Here is a 24,036-nt window from a genome sequence, read left to right as displayed (position 1 = left end):
ACCTGGAAAACTTATATTCGGAACAAAAGCAACTAAGCAAGCTGTACTGGCCTCATTTCTCGAAAAATTAAAAATATCGAAAAACCAGGATGTCTTATGGTGAGTATAGTTAAAACAATAAAATATTATAATAGTGGTCCATTCTTAGACCATTGAAATGCTTTTACTAAAAAAAAAATTAAGTTTTGCTTCAATGATAATATAAATATATACACCGAACTAAATTTTGCGTATTATTTTTTAATAAATGATGAAGAACAGTATAAGTAATTTGCAGGTACCTTAGCTGAAAAAATATATTTCTAAATACACAGCAAAATTTTGTACTTAAGATGAATAATTACTTAAATTTTCATATAACGAGCATTAAACTAGAAGGCCGCTCAGCACTTTTATAAAGCACGTAAATTCCGAACAAGTTAAAAGTGGTGCATTACTTTCGCTTGAATAATTTCTCGCACAAAGTATTACACTTCAATTTATTTCCCAATCTATCTTCTTTTTCCGAGTTATGATGGGAATTATACGCACATCAGGAATGCAAACACTTTCGTCAAGTTTCGACATTGCTTTGCCAAGATTTTCGATGGATGTTAGCGTATCGTTGGATACGTCAAACACTAATAAAGAAAAAATATATTTCTCCGCAGAAAATATATCAAATTAGATCTCTCCGTCCGCACATCCCGATACGATTTATCTGAATACACTCAGAAAAAAGAAAATGGAAAATCGGATGCCTTCGGGGTAAATAATCGATCAATGTCAACCTATGAGAGTAGAATCCAGTCTCACATATACACAATACATGAAATGACATTTACACATATGTTACATGTGTAGTTTTAAAAATATCAGTATACTCCTTAATTATAACACAATACATGAAATGACATTTACACATATGTTACATGTGTAGTTTTAAAAATATCAGTATAATCCTTAATTATAATAAGCATAAGTTTCTTAGAGATATTTTAAAAGTATATTTATACTTCTAAATTACAATTTCATCGATTATTAAATCATTTTAACGATAGCAATACAAAACATTATGTAGTATAATTTGGCTTAATTAATTAATTATGGGTTAACACTTCTAATACCGCAATAGAAACGATATTATCTGAGATTAATTGTCGTGTTGATTCGCAATAGATTGCTTTAATTAAATTATACATTACGATAATTTAATGTATTTATGATCTTAATATCAAATGCGTTTGTGACTTACTAAATTATCTATCATAAGTATTGTACTAACATAAAAAAATTCATAAGGTTCAGAAAGCGTTTTCTAGAATGATATATACAAAAAATTAAAAATCAATGATATAATAGATACTACAATACAAACACAATAAAATTTGCGTTAGAAATTTCACAAGGATTTTTTTATAAAATATTAAACTTTCATGATGAAAAAATCATCTTAAGAAACACGCTACATCTTTAGTCTCTTAGGTTGAAATATATCACTATTTCTGATTTTTATTCAATGTGAAATTGTAAAGAAAATGTTTACAAATCTAAACCATGCAATTTACACAAGCGAAAATTTAAAAATATATTAATCAGAAATTTGTAACTCTTGATTAACAACATTGTCAGGCATCTTTCGAACTTTTGCATATTCCAAAAATATTGACGTGCCTTCTGAAAGCATTAATTTATATATGCGGAACAGATATAGATTCATTTGAGTAGTACTAAGACTAAAAAAAATATTTCTCAAAAACATTACAACCCAAATATTTTTTTAAATTAAATTAAGAAATATTTACATTTCCTTTTGAAAAAATATCTATAATCAACCCCTTCCCTGTCTCCTTAAATTATAATTATTATATAGCGTTACTAATGAACCGAATCTGCGTTCAAAGCCTAAAACGATTGAGCTTACGCCATCCATCTTATTTACCCATCCAAATGAGCACATATTTTCGCATAACCCAAAATAACTCTTCTCTCTGATATCATTGATATTATATTCGCGTTCACGCGACGATTTTTCTTATTTATGGCAATCGAACGACATCGATTCAGCTTACGGACCTTTGAAACGACGCCTTATAATTGAGCGTCGTCCGCAATTATTTATCCTGGAACAGTTCCAAGAGTTGCAAGCCGAGGCAATATTCTAATAAGACGTACCGAATAACGTACACAAACACAAAACGTACGTATAAAATATGTATGCGTTTATTTATACGTACACTATATTGGCCGCAGGAAAATAAAACAAATTATATACACCGCTTTCGTCACATAAAATATAAATTAGTATCAGAGGTGCTCAGAGAATTTATGGAACCGGTAGAATGCTTCCTTAAATACAACTTTTTCTATGTTTTTATTTAAAATTCGTAAATAATTTAAAAGCTAGTAATTATCTCAATGATACACTTCAAAGCAAGTAAACGCTCCTGAAACAATTGAGCATTTATCTACGTGCGTGCAGCTGCATAATCATCCGTGAACGAAGAAAAATATGAAAACTTGTTCCTGAGTAAAATTACAACAAAGAAGCTATTGACAAAATATAAATATAGCCATTAAAAATAAATCATAGTGACACTATTCATTGTGCTACTAAAAACTCCTTTGAGTTTCTTTAAATAATTTAAGAGCGATATTAGCGCTTCAAAATAATCATTCTTTGCTTCAAGAACTGTTAGATACATCTAACCTTGGACTTATAAATAGCAAAGACCTACAACTGGTCGGTCGGCAAGTAATTAATCCCCTGCTGTTCGACCCCGAGATTCAGCTGATATTCGGACCTCGACTTATTATTTTTATTTGCGCTACGTCCCATGCGTCCACCATAAAAGCTTTCCACTCATCCCATTTTAATTGAGTGCTCTGCAAAATGTTCCACTTATTTTTTTCTTCAAGTGATCATTATAATCTTTGGAACCTACAAAATATAGTAATAATTTATTTATTAATATTTTTGTCTAAATTAGAGCTATTTATCCTCAAGCAATGTGGATATAAATATCATTCTCTATATGTATTGTTCTAAAACCGTCAGCCTATTTTCTTCCGCCAGGGAAAACCTCATATATTGTATCTATATGTGATGACTGGTCTTTTAATAGATTTATATAGCTAAAATTCTGATATTTTTTCCAGTACACAAAAACAACATCGGCTATTTCCAGACCCAAGCCTGCGGGTTCGTCGTATTGTTAATTACCATGCATGGTAAAAAAAATCCTAGTTCAAAACATCAATACAAGATGGGAGAAACCTTAGCTTGAAACACCTACGCTAAAATACTTATAAGTATAGAGCGTATTTATACGCCGACGCTAACGGGCGCGTCCTGACATCGACTTGTAACCCGATAAAGACAACGCGATTGAAGCTGTCACGAAATATCGACCTACTGCCACTGCTTTTTTAATTTGGCAGACAATTATTTTGCAATTTTCTATTGCTCTAACCGGCTGGCGGCTTTATCTTTGCTGTGGTGATCTAATAATCCGCTCCGATAAGAATAAATTACGCATGGGAATCGGCAGAATGCAATACAATTTTTCTTTTTCAATAATCCAAAAAAAAATTTTATATTGTTTTTGTCAAGTAGCAACAGCTGTTATTGCTAATTGTCTCACGATTATTATTGACAGCCAAATAGGCCTTACAATTGTTATTAAAACAATTAAAAAATATAAATTCTTAGTTAAGTTCCAAATTTTAACGGACAATTAAAATTTCTCTTTTTTGAGAAGTGAAATCGAGAAATCAGAATTCTGTCTTTGATTAAATTAATTCGTATCTACATAGTACATATGTGGCATCAATTAATGGCTTTAAAAACGAGCAATACTAGCGCTAATAAATAAAGCATATGCTCACAATAAGTATACGAATTAAACAAAACTGTCCAATAAAATTCGAATGATTATAAAGCTCAAACCTCAATTCGCTTTGCTATCACATGCCTATAAATAAGTCACGAGGACAATGGTTCAATGTGACAGGAATTGATTTGTGATAATGCTTCTCCCATTGTCAAATTTATGTCTTCATATCCCAAGAGGAGCATCCAAATCACCTATATGTGCTGACAGATAATAATAATTCAAATTAGAACATCGTAGTATTGAATTACACGATATAACTGTGAACAAACTATATAAACTCTAGTAGTTATGTTTTATGGCGTAATCATCCAACCACCCTAATCAAAAATAGAATCATTGAAGCTGTAAAACTATACTATTAAATATGATTATGCGTAATTGCGAGAAGATGTGATGATAATGATGAAAAAATGATAATTTTTCATATAAATAAACCGTCGTAAGGCAGGGCCACGGAGAAATGATCATCAATGATGAAACGGGATCCGCTAAGTGCCGCAAAGTATTGTGCAAACATGTGACGCGTTTAGATAAACGGTTGGCCATCACTAATTGACGAGAAACGAAGAATTCACGCGCACGTCAACCAATATATCCAAATGATGGATAATTTCCGATCTGATCTTTGACGGAAACTTCCATCGGTGTTATAAGAGGTCGTCAACTTACTGAAAGATTATGTGAAGTAGAAAATTTTCTTGTCACGTAAATGATTGTCAATGTCAGAAGCTTTTATCGAAATTAAATCGCTTGCACCGACTATAATCGGAAAAGAATGTAAGTAAATTAAGAAAAATTAGTATGTTTAACTATATGATTAAATACTGTAACAAAATATCAGTAAACAACAAAGTATATTTTTCTTAACAAGAGGAAAGTTGAAGCAATTGCTTATGATGATACAAAAACTTACTTTAAATATATGGTTAATTTTCATTATTTTTTTAACTTAATTATTTGCATTACTTTGCTGATTTTTTTAGTAAAAGAGAAGATGATAGTTTTGAGCAAGATCATTTTTATATAAATTAGGCAATGGAATCATTATGCCCCGACTAAAATAATTTATTTGAACTTAAATTATTTTTATGTATTTTGGTAATTGAAAATAAAATTGACTATATCTAATACCAGTAACCATATTGAAAAAACCCTTAATATCAATTGAGCTATCTTGTGGTAAGAATCTTGTACAGTGTTGCCCCAAAGTGGTCTCTTTAGAAATAATAAAAGTTATACATTAACATTAATGTATATTGCAATAAAAGTAAATGCCCTTTAAAAATATTTTATTGAACTATTTATTTCACCATCTAATAATAGTTCTGGAAATCCCACAATTATGGAATATTTAGATCAGATTATTAAAGGTCGCATAATGAACCTAAACAATATGCTTATCGCGAGTTTCATGTATAAATTATATTATTATTTTATTTATTAGCAATTTTAATATTACACTAGCTGTTGGTGCCTCACTGTCACCAACCCCCGCAGCTAGCCGAGGGATATACATTGTACAAATATAATATTTACATATATGTTGGACTATATTATATATTGTATAATACATACATAATAATACATATTCACTATTAATTAATTGATTTACCTTGATATACAGACAGCTAATACACTTGTGATAATTTTAATTCGACATACTACGTTGTTATTACGGCTTGGATAATCTTTCACTCTGTATCACCATCTCGGTAGTTCTGTTGCTTAGAAAAATATTTTTATCTTGGATTATCACCGGCAAATGTTGTTTCTCTTTAACCGTGGGGTCATCTCGGTTGTTTGCGCAATTTTCTCAAGGAAACGCCGCTTCTCCGACCTTAGGCGTCTTGTTTTTTGATTTTCCTCGTTCATAATAATTTCACGCTCTAAGGCCGCCTTCTTTAGGGTTCGCTATTTTTACTCCCACTCTCTCCCCACGAACGTAATTATTGCTCGACAAATAGTGTAAATGCTAATAAAAGCAGTATAAATAAACTCCCGATTTTTCCCCGGGCCGTATGGACATCTAAGCGCCTAAAGCTCACTCTGAAAAATCACTCTCAGATTATTTATAATTTCGGGAAACGCTTGAAAAAATATTTACCGAAGCTTGCGAGTCACGTGACCGCTCATCGGAGAATTTAATTAATCAAGAACCTAGGCTCCGGCATCTTTTTCCCTTCGGGATTTATTTTCCTTGAATAAAATACGCATGTAAAAAATATAGAAACATTTTATCAAAAGTGTGTTTTTGAATATTATATAAAAATCACCTTCGTCTTACTTTTTGTCTCCCAATTAATTGTTCGTTGTATTTTAAAGTTCGAATCCTGTCACGAGCAGAATAATGGCAAAGTGGAATGAAATTGTTGTATAAATATATAAGAACTTAAATTAATTTAATTAATTAGGATTAACGTTTTCCTCTTCATGAAAGTGTACAAATCCATTATTGTTAGTTTATTTCCTTATGCCCAATTTAATCATTTAGATTTAACGATTAAAAATCCTCTTAAAAATATACGTAAAACGTATCAAATTTTACGTTGATACTCTGATACCAATGTGTGGCTCGGCAAAATATACAATTTTGATACATTGATTATAATCGTCAGAATGGAATATAATGCATATTCATTGTAATGTAAATCTTTTTCATACACCTGTTTCTACGTTTTTGGCATAAACAATTTCTCTAAAGAAAAAACATTGCCTTTTGTTTAATATGTTTTTGCTACGTACTCTGACTACAAAAAAATATTATTAATAATACAGTATTATGTTTCTGATTAAAAAAAAGTCTTCGAAAAACTATATAATTTGCCATGAAGGAGATTTAATATTTAATCAACAATTTTAAAATAACTTTATGACGGATTAAAGAAAAAATACAGTTTATTAAAAAAACTATAGATACTTCAAATGTGTGGATGTAAAATAAAATTAGTATTACAGGTATTCCAAAGAAGTGAAAAACAAAATGGCTAATTGCTGATTTTGGAATGCAAGATGATATGGAATACAATATAAGTAGTGTTAATGTCGAATAAAGAATTCACATTACTCGAGAAATTTTTAATCATATAAAATATTTTGAAAGGTTTAAAACCAATGCCTTTTTTATAACGATACATAAGTAAATACGTATTTATGCCTAATATGTATACTACTTGAAAAGTTTTAATAAAAGTCTGGATATGACAATTTTTTTTTTTACAAATTTTTAACACTCGAACTTTCTTTGTTTTTGCTTAAGTAATAAAAGAAGACATTCATATAAGAAACCTTTCCGTTGGCGTTCGTGACAGATGTTTTTAGTATTTGAATAACCAACATTTTTTTGCAATTTTCTATTACTCCAACCGGCCGGCGGTTTTATTTACGCTTTGGTGATTAATTACACATGGGAATCGGCAGAATGCAAAACGATTTAGGGCTATTTTTATTTTTCGAAAATCCAAGAATGTTTTTTTATATTGTTTTTGTAAAATAGCAAGAACTTTTATTGAAAATTGTCTCACGATTATTATTGACAGCCAAAAGGATCTTAAATTTTTTGTTAAAACAATTGGAAAATAGCAATTCTGAGCTAAGCTCGAAATTTCAACGAGCATTTAAAGAAAAATTATATAATCGAAGAAACTAGATATTTATGTCATTAATTAAATATTTGCAAATTCCACTACAAAAAAATGATTTCTTTAGTAATTCTTCAGAAGCAGGAATATGTAAAATGGGTGGCGCAACGCCATTAAATCATTAGAATCCATTGAATAAATTGAAAATTTACCATTGGCGCAACGATTAGAGTAAGATTTTTTTTCAGCATTTCAAAGAGTAGTGTAAGAAAACCAACATCTTACGGATTAATGGAGAAAGAATTTAAATTTTTTTAAGCGACGGGAAAGAGAACCAATAATTTACAGTTGTTGCCAATTAAACCAACGTCAACATAAAACAAGATGAATTTTTTCACGGCCAAAATTTTTTTAACAAAAAATGTACGAGAATGTTTGATTCTACATTAGATGAAATGTGTTTTTTAATACTTTATAATGTGCAATACTTGACTATCTTACATACATTTTTTTCTGTATTCTCAAGATATTTGAGAAGTGAAGTCGAGAAATCTCAGTTCTCGATAAATGAAAATCATCGAGAAATTAGAATGCTTAAATGCTAGCAATGACTTGTTTAAATAATATTTTAAAGAATAAGCATTAAATAATAATAAGTAATTTCGATCTCACTAGGGTCTATGGGTAGTATGTACCCATATGTACTAGTAGATATTATATGAAAGTAATTAAGTAGACAATTTCGTCGATTGAGTTTATGGTTTTGTATATATGTATATTGTATTTTATTACAACATGAATTATATTCGTTTGAATTTTATAATTCCAAGAATATATCGGGACTATTAATAAATTTCTCGATAACTCTCAAATAATGCACTATATAAAACTATATTAATAGTGATATCGATAACGTGTGAATTGTTCTGTCAACATGTAAACGATGAATCGTAGTAATTTTAGATTGAAATTCGTGTTCGGACAATCAGAAAATAAATCACATAAAAATATTCTCAATAGAATCTATACACGTAAATTTAATATAGCGCGTGTTACGAATCGTTAGTTTTTCCTCTTTAGAATGAATTAGTAATAAAACGTTTTTTTAGCAAAAGCAACCGACGTTAATAATAAATTCAGCGGTAATTTTAACCAGCACGTATTGTTTTACATTTTAGTATATCCATTGTTCAACTACTGGTTTTCTTTTTATAACTTAGGTCTAATAACATATAATAAAAAAAACAATATCAATGTCAAAGAAGCTAGTATATATGACCATTCTAATATATTATTATATTCGACCTTCAAATTGAAAAAAAAAAAATATTATAATTTATTTATTTAAGTTAAAGCTGACAATATAATATAAATGGGTATTCTTTGCTTGATTAAATTTTAATAGTGCAAAATGAATAATATCTAATATACACGTGATGGCGCAAATTAAGCTGATCTTACAGGTAACCCTCGGATAATTTAATTATGAAGAGATACACAATTGTTCAGCAGAGCAAAATAGTTTGAACTTGTATTAATGATGAAACTTGTGTTTTAAATGAAGTGCGACAAAACACATTTTGAAATTAGTTTTAAATATAAAATTTATAAAAGAATCTGAGACATCGCGAACCCAATAATGCGTTAAGCTATTGTAACGGTTTATGTGATATTTTTTCAAAGCTGATAAAAACGATAGTGAAAAGTGCTATTTTTATGCTACCTCAATATACAATCTTGAAATGACAACAATCTTAAGATCTGTGTTCAATCTTTATAATAAATTTTCTAAATGCGTTTTTATTTAATAATGGATATGATTTAATAATAGTTTATGAAAATACATAAACCTTAACGTGAATAAATGTAATCGAGCTTTTAAACACGTTCATGAGAAAAATATCAGTAGTTGGAAATCGTACCCGTTATAAATTTCCAGCAAATTTTATTTATATTTCCAGATTATATAGCATATAATATAATAAAGTCCAAAGAATGATTATTCAAGCTCGTTATTTAATTTAGTTCAAAATTAAATTATTAAAGCCAATACTAAATTATTGTGTAAGGGCATTGAAGCAAGCAGACAATCGATATAGCCAAATTCCGAGAATCTCTCACGCGTTTAGCTGTCGTATGTACATATACACACAGGGTGTTTTAGCGTGGGAGTGTACACCTACACGAGACGTCTTTGAGTAGTAGTCAAAATTAAAGATTGCCTGACAACAAGAGATCGTTTAGCTTTGAAGGCCCCATTTTGACTGTCGGTCGGTTAGCAACGTTATTGGAAAGGCTCAAGGCATTGTTGGATTAATTAATGGTTTCCTTAGAAGCGACAATGTACCTTTTTGGAATAATTCAAATCGTAAGCGATATTGAATTTTCTTGACGATTTACAAAACACAGTGCGGTTTTTGAACGCATTGTGTTTTTAGAACGGCAGTAGTACGTATCGAAAGCCGCTTACGGGAAAAAAGCTCCACGCTTTTAAAGCTCGAAATTTAATTTCGTGCTCACGGCTGCGAATCCGGCTTAAGGTTTGAGCTTCGCAAACAGAGCAGACCTTTCGCAGCCGACTGATAGCTTTGTGTGTGAATTAAAATGTTTAAACGTTAATTAAAGAAGTCTCCGCCGCCTAATGACGATTAACGGCGGCACAATTTAGACTTAATTCCGCCTCAAAGGCTTTAACGCTTTAAGAATAAAAATATTCAGAATGCATACAAATACAAAGATACTTTAAAAAAATTATTAAATAATAAATATTAGATAAATGACGGAAAAAATATGAAAGCTGGCTGACTTGGAGCAATAAATAGTTTTCCTGAATTTTTTATACGAGACTAGAGAAAGACTGCATTTGAATTATATTTCCAGAAAAAGATGCTATGTACAAGCTTGGCCATAATTATGGGACACCACAATAAATGTGTTATATCTTAAAAAATTGTGAAAATATAAATAAAAAACTTATTTTTAATACTTAGTAGGCCCATCCTTAGCTTTATTTACAGCTGCAACCATTCTTGGCACACTGTCAACTAATGTCTTGCAGGTGGATGGAGACAATTTGTTCCATTTCATCTGCAATTTTTCTCGCAACTCAATTTTGGATTTGAAATTGTGTTGGGAAACCTTTTAATTTTGCCCATAAATTATTTATATGATTTAAGTCTGGTGACTATCCAGACAATTCTTAAACCAGTTGACGCAAACCGACCCCTGTTTTTCGCAAAGTATGACACGGAATTGGATGGTAACGTGGTGTGTGCTTGGAAATATTTTACTATAGGTATCCATTGAAGTGGATTATAACATTGAAATATAAATGTAATTATTCACACTACCTTCGCAAGTGTATAGGTTTTCTACTCCTACTGCTGTCGTGCAACTCCAGACTATTCCGCTTCCGCCACCATATTTTTCTTTGTGCACTACACTATCAGCAAAATATTCTTCACGTATACTACACCAGGGGTCCTAATAACCCATAAAAATATAAAATTTATTATATATTTATTTTTTTTATATTAACCAATATCAGTTTAAAATTACCTCAAAGTTGGACTCAACGGACCAAATGATTCGCCCAATCTTCAAATGTCCATTCTCGGTGTTTTCGGACTCACTCTAACATTCGAGTTTTATTTATTTCTGATAGTCACGCTTTGTGTCGGGCTTTAAAACCTCTGAATCTCACATTGTTGAGCTTTCTTTTTACCGTCCGTGAAAAAATGAATGGCCATCCGCTTGTAGAGATTTCAGCAGTCCACTTTAAAGACGTTTTTCAACGATTTTTAAGGGACTCACGAACTAAGATTCGATCTTTTTAGCTTTGATTTGTAAGAACCGTTTCAAAGTATTTTAGAGAGCGTATCGTGAACCATTAATGTGTTTACTAATTAATGATTGATTCAGTCTTTGCCAATGCACTTAAATTCACTTTACAATCGCGTTTTTTGGTTTATATTATATAATATTCAAAATAAATTATAAAATAAAAGAAATTATAACAACAAACGAAATCGCGCAACTGAACATAACGGTCGCTAAGCGAGAATCAACAATAAAAACCGATACATTCTTTTGTTGAGTTTTCAAAATTACAGGTAAGACTATCTGCTAAAATATTATGGCCAAGGCTTTATATATGTATACCCTTAAACTTTATCTTTAAACTAATTTTCAATGAAAATTGGATGTAAATCAGTTAAAATTAAAAGACATTAAAATCTACAGTAAAAATATATTTAACTGAACTTATCGTTTATGTTGTATTTTTTTGTCTCATTCATTTAATTCATAATACTTATATATAAATTCAATTTTGTATAATATGCAATCGTTAAAAATCAATAAATATTACTAGATCATACTAAAATCAAAATTCATCCTTCTGGTTTTTTTCCCACTAAAAATCTTGTAAATATGATTTTTTTTTTTACAAAACGTTCTACTGCAAATTTCTATATAAATGCATTTTTTTATTTAAATTACAATCATTGTATAGATTCAAAAATATTTTTAAAACATAAATCATTTCTATTTTTAGTTTTGGATGATAAAAAAATATAAATCAAATAGCTACTACATAAAAATAAGCAGAACTTCTGAATTCAGTTTTTACAATGGGCATAGGAAGAAACTAGCAACTACATACTAACCCTAAAGTTTAATAGCCACATAATTTTGATTCATAAATACAATGCAACATTACTGATTGTGTTGGACTTGAATCATATTAATATTTGTGGCGGAATTGAACGCGAGTTGGGTTACAGTTTTATATTAAATGAAAAATTCGCTTAATAGTTTTTTGATTGATAGCTTTAATGTCAATTATCTTGCTGATAAACTAAAAAAATATCAAACATTGCATCGGTTTCATTAATTGAACCATGAATTCCATTCATGAGATAAAATCGTCAGGCCTAAAAGCGGTCAAAGAGCTTTTAGAAAAATTTATAAGCGGGAGTAGTATACTATTAAATAGTAAACACCGTTGACAACACTACTTTTGGCATGTGATATAAAAAGGCGGGTTTTAATCGTCAAAAAGGAGGCCTTTTTGTTAAAATGTGAGAAAATCTTTTTGCAGATTTAATCAAAGCACCGGTCATGAATCAGAAAATTTAAAAGTATTTGTCGCAAACGCTTCGAGAAAAGATGCATTTTGGATAGCCATCCGCTTTAGGGGCCAATGACAATCTGTTCAAATGTTTTGTAATTGGCCGTCCCACCGAAAGAGGCGGAAAAAAAGCCACGGTTATCAATCAATTTTAAACTTCAATGAATCAGAACTTCTTGAGCTGTCCTCTAGGATTCACAAATTTCGTACGAACTTCCACAAAGTGGAAGAGGAGGCTGATCCAATTTTAGACCAAGCTGAGGCTTCTTTTTTTCTATCCCCTGGTCCAAGTCGACGTCTGAAACCCAGAATTTAATCTGAGCCTACGTACGAACCCACGGAAAACTTTACCAATAACTAACACACACAAACCGTACATGACGATTACAATTATTGCACGAAAATCAAATAACTGTAAATTTTATCTTGGAAAAAAAATAAAAAACAAAAATAAGACAGTTGCAACCATCACAGTGAAGGTGTATGTAACGTTATACAATATATTGTCACCGGCACGATAAACTACTAGTATCTGTGGGTGACTAATGACCGCAAAGTTCTAGATTCTGTAGTGATTCATATGCAACACCAGTAAAGAAACAAGGAACATGCGCGTCTTAAGTCCCGCGTACTATACCCACGGACCTAGTAGCCGTCGAGAAGCACATCGACGCAATCGATGATCTGCTATCGAAGCGACCATATTTTTTATTTTATTTTCATTAGTCTTAAATATTTAATTATAATTGTAATCGATTATTATAGATTGAGTTTTCTTAGACTTTCTTAATCTCAGAGGGGAATATCATGACATTTAATTGAAATCGAGTTAGGTCGTACATATTAGGTCTTATAGGTGAATATTGTTAAAAATATATTTTAAAAAAATATATATATATGATAGATCGCGCATAGTTACATCTATTGATTGTAATTTTTATTTAATGAAAATAGATTTCCACTGATTTACAGACTTTTGTTTTAGGCTGATAACTTACTACCTTCCAGACGGTGTTGATTGTGTTTAAATGTATGTTATTAAAACAATAATCACGACTGGCACGTGTTTATTGAGTTTTGCTTCAAACATTAAAATAAATTAGTCACACGTACAGTTACTCAATTTGAGTTGATTGCTTCTCTCGTAATAAATTATATATCACTTTGTCACAATCAGATCATTCAATATACATATATAAAATTGGAATATTATTAAACATATGAGTTGTTTAGACACGCTATAATGCATCCGTATATTTGTGAATTGTATTCATTAGACTTCCTTTATAGGCTAGACGACGAACAAATAGAAGGGAAAACAACGAGTCTGTGGACTATTCCTCTCTTTCCAAATAAAATAAAGTACATATAAATAGATGTACATTCAGTGAGATTCGATCCAAAATAATCAATATTGTCTTTCTTGTACAAGGTAGATTAATTTTCAATATCCATTATATAGTGTTTACCCAAACAAGATATTTCGTAGTTGGTAATTATTCATGCGTATTTGTAGTGACGCGTCCGTTACTATAGTAATATCCGAGAAATCTTAAGCCTCGTTGGCGACCCTCAAATTGTACAAAAAGATATTGATGATAAAATACCCTACTCTAATAAAATAATATATGTATGATTATCTTATTGTTTGTCGAGACTTATAAGCAATATATGCTCTGGATATATTTATTTATGTATATTTTATTATTATCACTAGGTTAATTTGTACGATTAAGTTCGTCTAGTAACTGAATGACACTTATAAATAAAACATTTTCCGCAAAACTATTAGAACTTTCCAATAAATAATGATACATAAACGACATTTTTATAAAACGCGATTACGCTGAAACATATTTGTCAACGTGTCAAAATTACATTCTCGCGGCGCCAAATTAAGCATCATATATTTATGATAATTTATGTACATCTAATACGTTTCATTAAAATTTATAACATCAAATAAAATTACGAATGGTAATGTAATTCAACTTTCAGCGATGCTAATCGTATTTTGATTTATGAAATTTTCCACAGCGTAACCGTCAAAAAAATCATTAGTACTTCCGTGAAAATCCATGCAGTTGACATGCAATTCAGGACAAACGTGATGCAAAATCAATCTATCGCAAATGAATATTGCGGGTGCGAGACACCTACTTCATATCCATCATTCTGACGTTTTCATTAAACAATTTCAAAAAGGAGCAAACTAGGAAAGCTGTAAACAATATATACAATAAATCAAATTTTCAACGCAGCAATAGTATTATATTAATATGACACATTAATTTATGTAAAATACCATCCGAGATGTAGTATTACGATTCGGTATTAAAACTAGGAAAATTGCCTGAATCTATCTGGCTCCATTGCAATGTAATCTTTGTTGCTAGAGAGAAATTAGAGGAAATTTCGACTTCTGGCTGCGGAGAGCGTCCTAAAACAATGTATCACAGTCATTGTGCCACAGCACACTGTAATGACAAACAGATATGCTAGAGCCTCGACTTAGAAGCTTACACAACAAGTAAGCAAGTTGATTAATGAACAACGTCGGTCCTAATCATACACTGTGAGACGCTCAGCGACCATAAGATCAAAGAAGAGGAATAGAACTGCACACAGTCGTCTAATTTTTCAAAACAGATGATAAAAAACTAACGAGTCTCATGATTCAGAAGGCAAGCCGCCTCTTTATAGCAGACTCCGGCGCCGACATCAGCGTCATTCCTACGTTCACTCATCGGCCAGTTACAAAGCAAAGAATATGCTGCTTCACTAATCGAACATTGAAGGCCAACTCCTGAATTTGCACCATGGTTTGAGAAGAGAGTTCCACTGTCAATACGTAAGTCAATCACCCCATAATCAGAGCATATTTCCTTCGACACTTCAACCTTCCAGAAGACATAAACAAAAACAACGGCTTCTAGACAGCAACTGTTACTCTTTAATACAGTGCACTATTATCCCACCCAACTATAAATATGTCTATCCTCAGTATACTACAGTCGAATGTGCATCATAGTATTTGCACAAACTTAACAACAGTATCTGCTAATTCCTGCGCATTTTTGTTTAATGTCAGTTACGATTCATATCATTTAATTTTAATATTTTTTTTCTTTTTAACAATGTATTCTTTTTTATCTTACTTTCCTACCATCGTGGCGCATGTGGGTAACCTGTTATGTCACGATGGACTTAATTTAATTTAAATAAATAAAATAAATGAATGATAAATTTTTATTTTTATTTTACGTAAGTAAATCGGACATATGTATTCTTATAAAAAAAGTTATGAGAGTATATATAGTGTTCCAAGCAGTGATTGAGAATCACGATCCTCATGAATTAAAGTTTGAATAAATATTATGATGGTTCGAAGTAGCTGAATCGTGCTATGGAGATTTATTATTATTTTTTACATCCAAAAATACATTAGAGATCACATTCGGAATACATTTAATCGACGAATATAAATCCTGTATTTATTTGCATTCTTGTAATTGATATATTGCGTATTTCAAAAGATAAACTCCTAAAAATACACCCACGTAATACATAAGAGCTTAAATATAAACTCATATGTAACAATATGTTTAACAATCGCTTTTTTTATAAATATCAATATTTTGTTACAATAAGCAAATTTATATTATGGTCCAGTCAGTTAATGATTAAATTAAATAATTTATATTAAAATATATAATAAAATAACATTAACGTTTTAGAGCCAAAAATTTCATCCCCTAACAGTTTTCTTTAATTAATTTCTTGCTCAACGAGCTTCAATTATAACACTGCAATATCAAGTTACATATTTGCTGCTATAAATCTAGTGTTTTAATCTGCCAATAACAACGTCGTTTGCATATGTTATAAATATGATATATTCAATTATTAGATTGATTTGCGAGCTTAACAATTGATAGATATCATAGTTAATAATATAGTACATACAATTATGTTTAAATTAATTATATAGTATATGTGATATCAAGTACAAAATATATGAGTACCAATCAAAAAACAAATAGATATGTATGTATAAATAAAGTAGACTTATCGATTATAGGAATTTAATAAGTATGTTACAAAAGTAACTATATATGTTATATCTATCGTCAACTGCCCGAATTATGTTTATCTAACTGTGCTAAATTAATAGAATAAATATAAATTTATTCGTTCAATTGAATTAATATAAATATGATTTTAATATATAACCCTAAACATATAATATTGATTTATTATAACTATATTTTCACATACGTATTTTATAGTCTGTTAAGTTACCTAATCACTGTTTTTAACGCGTTCTATTTTAGTATAATATAATGAGCTGAGAATATAAAAAGCCCACTTAATAAAATATTATTTTATTTTTTATGAATCTTTAGAGATGTATATCATTATCTCCTTTTTTATTTTTATTTAACATTAGTAAAATACAAGCAATTACAATGACATGTTGTTTAATATTCACACCGCCTTTTATATTAAACTTAAGAATTATTTGACTACATAGTGATTTTTCATAGAATTAGATATCAAGTAGCCTAAAAAGATATGTATTTAATATCTTAATAACTGATTAGATACAGGGCTTAAGTGTCTTTTTTTTAATATGATAAAAGGTCTAAGCAAATCTTACGTATTGTGTGTATGTTATCTTAACTCCAAAAAATATTATTTATGAATTTGTTAGAATAAAATTCGTATCAAAATAAAATAATATATTAAATTGTCTTCAATATGTAAATTAACGTGTAATTTTTCTAGCACATACAAAATAGAATAAACAAGTTTTTAAACAATCTTTTTATAAACGTAAATATGGCAGTCCTCCAAAAGTAATAAGCATAACAATACAAATACAAAATAATAATAGCAATATTAAACAATATTTACACTTACTTGTAAATGAAATATTTACTTGTTTTCTCATTATTTACTCAAATTTCAATATAAATACTCTAGAATAAAGAAATATAAAGCATTTTTAATTAATTTTATTTCATTTCTGTTTGTTTAGGCGCCCATGGTCTGCTTAATAATTCACGCAAAACAAATTATACTCCTTGCTTGATTGAATCAATTGTATTATAAATTCGTTTCATTGTATAGGAGCACACTTTTCTTATGGTAAATTTACATGATGAAATTTTTTTACTATAAATTATTAACAACACACTAATCCACTATTTACGACTTCATTACGCACGCCCACGGTAGAGAATTTCAAAAAGAAAAACTTATGTTATTTCTCAAAATCCACTGGAATTCTAAGCTTTTTGCTGAAATGATTGTATTTAACCAATGAGTGTTTTATGAGAGATTAAAAAGTCAAGCGGAATCGTTATTAAAATGCTAACAAACGCCTACTAAATCGGTTATGATTATGTGCTTTTGGTTGTAATCAGATTTGATTTATTGAAACAATTTTTCGAGCTCATTAACGTGAGCGCTTGAAACGCAGACAAATATGGGGATAATAAATAATAATTACGCTGAATAAATTAATGTAATTAAGTTAAAGCATTAAATAAATACTAATATAAAAAAATATTTTACGGGCATTTTTAAAAACACACAAAATGTACGTATTATATAAACATAATTATATAAACATAGAATCACACATTATGATTCATTGCGCATAATTTTACTAAGCTAAAATATTGAACATATATTTATTAGATTTTTTATATGTAATAATTTGTAATAATTCTACATTATAATGCACAAAACTACACATACTAATGAAAGATCTTATAAGCTTAAAAATATATATCAAAACATATAAGAAAAAATAATGAGAGTATTAACATATGTCCTGACACTATTATAGATTCCACAATATAGTCCACAATTTTTTAATATTCTTTAAGTATGACCTACACTACCGATGATTTTTAATTAATTAATTATGCTTATTAATAATTTATGATTCAAAAAATACACTATGTTACACGAATATTGATAGAATATGATTTTTAATATACTTATGTACATACAATACAGTAGCGAACAAAAAACGCATAATTTTTAGAAATCATAATAATTATCCGTAAACCTTAGTTGAATTTCTAATCAGTCATTTAAAATAATGTATAAATTATTTTTGAGTGCTTTCCTAGCCAATTGACTGTTAGCTTCGATGGTGAAAATATTTATAAAAAGTACAATACTTCCACAATTTAGTTTGAATAAAAAATGTGATATTAATTTCTATTCCTCAAATAAGTCAACAACAAGATTTTTTACAATCTGTCTGTTTTAACCAGGCGCGTACGGTGAGATACATTCCTTTTCGCTCGCTCGCGTGTTAAGTGACGAGAGTGAGTGAGAGATAAGGGCATGCATTACATACGTTCCGCACGCCTTTATCTCTCACTCACTCTCGTCACTAAACACGCGAGCGAGCGAAAGGGAATGTTTCTGTTTAAACCACACATAAGTTTAACGACTTGGGTGAAATAGATCGAGTTTAGAGTAGAAATAACAACCCTCAGTTAATATCAAGTGATACTACCAATGTTCTTACGTAATAGGCGCAAAACCACTGTGGATATTATCAGTTACTATTTACCAAACATTTCATATAGAACTAAATCTCTATAACTTTTATATGTGGCTTATAAAATGGGGTGTATACGGTCGTATACATGCATGCATCTAATATGCATGAAATTAGCTGAAAAGCTGGATTATTTTGAATTAAGGAAGAGAGACGCTATCCGATGAAAGTACAATAAATGTATTATATGCAACATGTTCATCATCAATGTGGCGAAAGATACAGGGAAAATTTCTCAAAGCAGAGAGACAAATAATTTAGAGGTGCTTTTATTTTCCGAAATGGAAGGCATCTACTTCGTCGACATCGAAGTCGGAGGATCTGTTCTGATTTTTTTCATTTTTTCTATTGAAAAGCCCGTGGATTAAAATTAAGACAGCATATAATGAATATAAGTAGTAATATTTTTTTCAATTTACATAACGAATTAATACATAATAAAAATATTTTATAACATAACGAAAATTTTATAAATATTCTTAATGTGGACCTAGACTAGCCCTTATTTAAACCGATGAAATATATTTGGGCTATAATTAGGATAAAAATCGATTGCGTAGCTCAACGAGCAAACAAAAATCTCTAGGAATGATCAAAATTCCAAATAGATTAGTTTTATTTTAAAAAATATAAATTTTTGAGTTATTATTAGTATCTTAAAAAATATAATTTAGAAGCAAAACATTATAATTTTAAAGTAAATCAAAGTAAAAAGGGCGATTAATAGAACAAGAGATAAAACAGTAGAACAGGTGGAAATATCTATCATAATAATCGTCTATTTTCCAATTTAATGAATACTATCTTACAAAATTGGCCAAGAGTTGACGTGTTTACGATTTTACTACCGAGGTTCCGATTATATATCGTAAACATGTCGAATACGACTAAAATTGGCTTAGAATAACTGCTATCTTTTTGATAAAAATGAAAATTAAATCCAGATAAAAAAGTACCAAATAAATTATGCCTCAAACATATATTTGACTGTCAATGTATTTTCATAGCTCACTAAAAAATCAGCGTTGTGTTAATTAACGACGTCAATTCATCACATTAAATCGACTAAAATAAATATATAATACACATCGGATATTTTTAGTTTACAAATAGCGATCTGTGTTTACAGAGTCGGCGATATTGTAAACACGAAAAAATATTAAACGCCTCGTTAATAAACAGTACAATAGGAATAAAATAATCTACTTTTGACAGCGTCAACGCTGCATAGTTTTCTCGTTTGAGATATTTTCAAATGTAAACACACTTATCAGCGTACTTGATCGTGACACAAATACGTTTTTTACTTCATAACAGCGACGTAAAATCACTATTAGATTGTGATGCATACGTAATATGTTACGTTATATAATAAAAGGTTTTTTGTATAAAATTTAAAGTAGCTAACTTATTGAGAATATATATTTTAATTACAAAATTTTAATGATACTGATACGAAGGGGGATAAAATCCTGGAACCCATTCTCCTTGAGGGGCATGACTCCAGAAAAAATTATAGCAAGAATATATGTACAAAAAAAAATAAAAACCGACCTCAAATAATGAATCTGAACTATACTACAGTTGTTTGAGATGTATGTACCGATATACATACAAGAAATAAAAGAAGTGGAACATTGCCTTCAAAAGCACCCACTTTCTATGTAGTACTTCACATATCACGATTTTATATAATTACTACAATGAATGTAAACAATATGATTTTTTTAAAAACAAATAGTTTACTATATTTTAAAGGATAACTATAAATAAACATTATTCTAGACTCAAATATAATAAAAATCACGCTTTTAGCTTGATAAGTTTAATTACTGAATAAACAATTTCATGTCATTGAAGAAACGATAATCTTAAAACATATTTAGCAAAATCGTGCTAGTGTAAAATTAACTAAACTGTATTAAATTGAATTCCCTACTAGAATTATATAATCGAATATCTATATCGCGTTACAAATTACCACTATTTTATACAGCGGATTAAATTCTAAAGCTTACCATAAAATAATGAATAAATAAGTCGTAATATTTGCCTATCTTTATATTTAATTGCTTTTCATTGGTACTATTATTAAATTCGCTACCTAAATAAAACATATGTATTTAATATTTCATTTTGTGAAGTCATGTGTAAATGTTTCCGTTATGCTATATTCAAAATAAGAATATAAATTAATTCCGTTAAATTTAATAAATAATCCGTCTCGGAATGTCTACAATATTCGTCTCGTTTTTTTGTAAGTTAATTAATTTTTCGAATTGAAAGTGAATTATATATAAGAAAATTATTTTTACACAAGAGAGAAAATTTTCACTAAATGAAAAACTAAAGAAATTTTTAAAAAATATATTTTAATCTGGAATAAAAATCATGTTATTCTGTTTTATCTGGTCTTCCAACTTACATAAAAATAAAATAAATAAAAGACGCAAAAATATGTATGTTGTATGTTAGTATATGTTCATATATTCCATTTACATATTTTAAACTATGCTTCTTTAATATTTATTATTTAAGGATTTTCTCGGGATAATCATATTTATTATTCACTAACTTCCATACTAGGCTCCGCCTGTTTTTTTTCAATTATATTGTATCCTTCATCACATGAACAGAGGCGATTTTTTTTAAATTATTTTTATCTTCGCTTCTGATATTGCAGCATAAAATTACTACGAGAGGAGCATTCATCTCTCACATTGAGCAACTGTCGCATTTTTGCTCAATACCGATCCAAATTCTTCAGCTTCAAAGAAATATATTTTCAAGTACTGCTGATTTTTTCATACCGTGTTTTTAACGAGTCAGTAAACTCTATTATAATTCAAATGCATGGCATCTTGTGTTCATTTTTAATATTTAATTATAGTATTGAAATTCGATTTCACACACCTGATTTATAAATCACCAGATAACAGTCGTATGTGAGAGGTATTGTGGTGACCACATAGTGTATACAATGTCCAATTTAAAATATTTGTATCAAAATTAGATATATACCGTTGATGTTAGACTGCTACGTTTACACATGCAAAACATCAGACTTGCGTACACACATACGCACATATGCACGCGCACGTGCGCGCAATATAAACAAAGCCATCCGAGCGACTTCCTCACAAAGCTTGATCGATCATCAAACCACCTGCCAAATAGCCACAATCCTGCCACAGTAGATTTTCACAATAAGTATATATATATAATATAATTTTTAACTAGAGGAGATAACGTCGTGATAAAATTCGTGGTGGCGAGTGGTACAAAATTATCTAGGGGATGAATTTATAGATTGTTACCTGCAGTCAGTGGGTGGTTGTCCACATGGGTTGTTGTTTACGGCGATCGGCCAGCGGTCACCTGTACGAGTGTCATCATCGCGAAAGAGACACGCGCGACCCTCGCCGCCGGAGCGCGCTCCCGCACTGAGCGAGCGCACTCGCAATAACGAAGCGGAGGCGCGCGCAACCGTCGGCACGCGAGCGCAATAAAATCATCTGGAAACCTTTGTTTTGTGATCGAACTGAAAATGTATTTAGAATTGTGGAAACCACACAGAGCGCACATTTGTGAGGGATCTTAAAACTCGCGTTAATTACTCTGACCAAAAGGGATTATTTATAAATAAAGAGAAACTAGACAATAGTGTGGTCACAGAAAAAAATGGGGACATAATTAAGACGTATTTGAACGGTCACGGGAAACAATATATCACCGGAAGACAAATAGTACCGGAAAGTCAAGACAACATTCCCGTTACACAATTCAACCTTGGAGATACCCATCAAGCAAATGTCACTTTCTAAAGGCGTATACTTATTTCGTTTTTCTAAGAAGCGAATGCAACGATTGGATGGATGATCACTGCATGATTGTGATTTACTGGACTCCAGTGAGGAGAGGGCAGACACTCGAAGAAACCAGCAGACGCCCGCCCGCCCACGGACAACATACTGTCTTGGTCGCTCGCACCAGAGAGAGATCAACTTCCACAATAACATCGCTGCCACACTAACCAGAACTCTAAGGATCCTCCACGGACAGTATCCTTGCGCCAGCTTCTCCACCACTGTTCGGATAAAACATCTCGACATTCATAATCTGTCGCAATGTGTGATATAATCTAATAAAATTCTCACTAGTTTCCACATGTGTCTTACTGGCTGCGAAGTCAAACCCCTGAGGGCTAGAATCCCGAAAGAATTATATATATTTGATATATATATATATTTGCTAGAAATTTTATACTAGAGTCTCTTCAAATTGAAATTATTGCCATTTAATCAAAAGGGAGCGATGACTTTTATTAGCTTTTTAGAGGGATTGTTAAATTTCCCCTTCCCCCTCATATATTACCAACTCATAACATACAGGCCTGCCGAGAGGAGGGGAGACGGAACAAATTCCCTTTTAGGGCCCGACTCTGGAAAAATTCGCAGCAAGAATAAAAGTAAAAACTGACCTCAAATAACGAATATGAAATAAACTAGTTCTTTGAGATGTATGTACTGAAGTATTTCATTCCTATTCTTACTGTGTCCATGGAATCTAAAACAAAAATATTTTTTTAGAATTAAAACATCGTGTTTCATCTCCGAAGAAGTGTGTCTTTCAAGAAGCATAAATTCATCAGCGACCAACTCTAAAACGGGACAGAGAAGTCGATGAAATGATATCTTCTGTCGAAAAAAGATTATGCGATATGAAAAAAAGATCAACACGACGTTTTTAGACGAAATATAGCAAAAAAACTTTACCCAACGATCAGCGTATTTTTTAGAAAAGTTATATATGACGCGACTTTTGAAGCGGAATTGGGGATTGTTATATCCATGTCCCCACTATTGC

At 30.4% G+C, this 24,036-nt stretch overlaps 1 protein-coding gene across 15 annotated transcripts in view; it reads right to left on the bottom strand.

Annotated features, from left to right (window-relative positions):
- Pde8 (phosphodiesterase 8) overlaps nt 1-22,615 on the bottom strand; it is a 173,401-nt gene extending 150,786 nt beyond the window's left edge. For 13 of the 15 annotated variants that reach the window (XM_088184954.1, XM_088184952.1, XM_088184955.1 and 10 more), the window contains exon 1: nt 22,488-22,615. The gene's annotated coding sequence lies outside the window, so the exon portion shown is untranslated. The remainder of the gene's footprint in view (nt 1-22,487) is intronic. The other 2 variants (XM_088184951.1, XM_088184950.1) reach the window with 1 other exon arrangement.
- Nucleotides 22,616-24,036: the final 1,421 nt, after the last annotated feature.

The sequence above is a fragment of the Plectrocnemia conspersa genome, unplaced genomic scaffold (assembly GCF_051122295.1).
Source record: "Plectrocnemia conspersa isolate PC_06_02 unplaced genomic scaffold, ASM5112229v1 ptg000004l, whole genome shotgun sequence".
NCBI classification, from domain to species: Eukaryota; Metazoa; Arthropoda; class Insecta; order Trichoptera; family Polycentropodidae; genus Plectrocnemia; species Plectrocnemia conspersa.
This window is presented reverse-complemented; position numbering and strand designations above follow the sequence as displayed.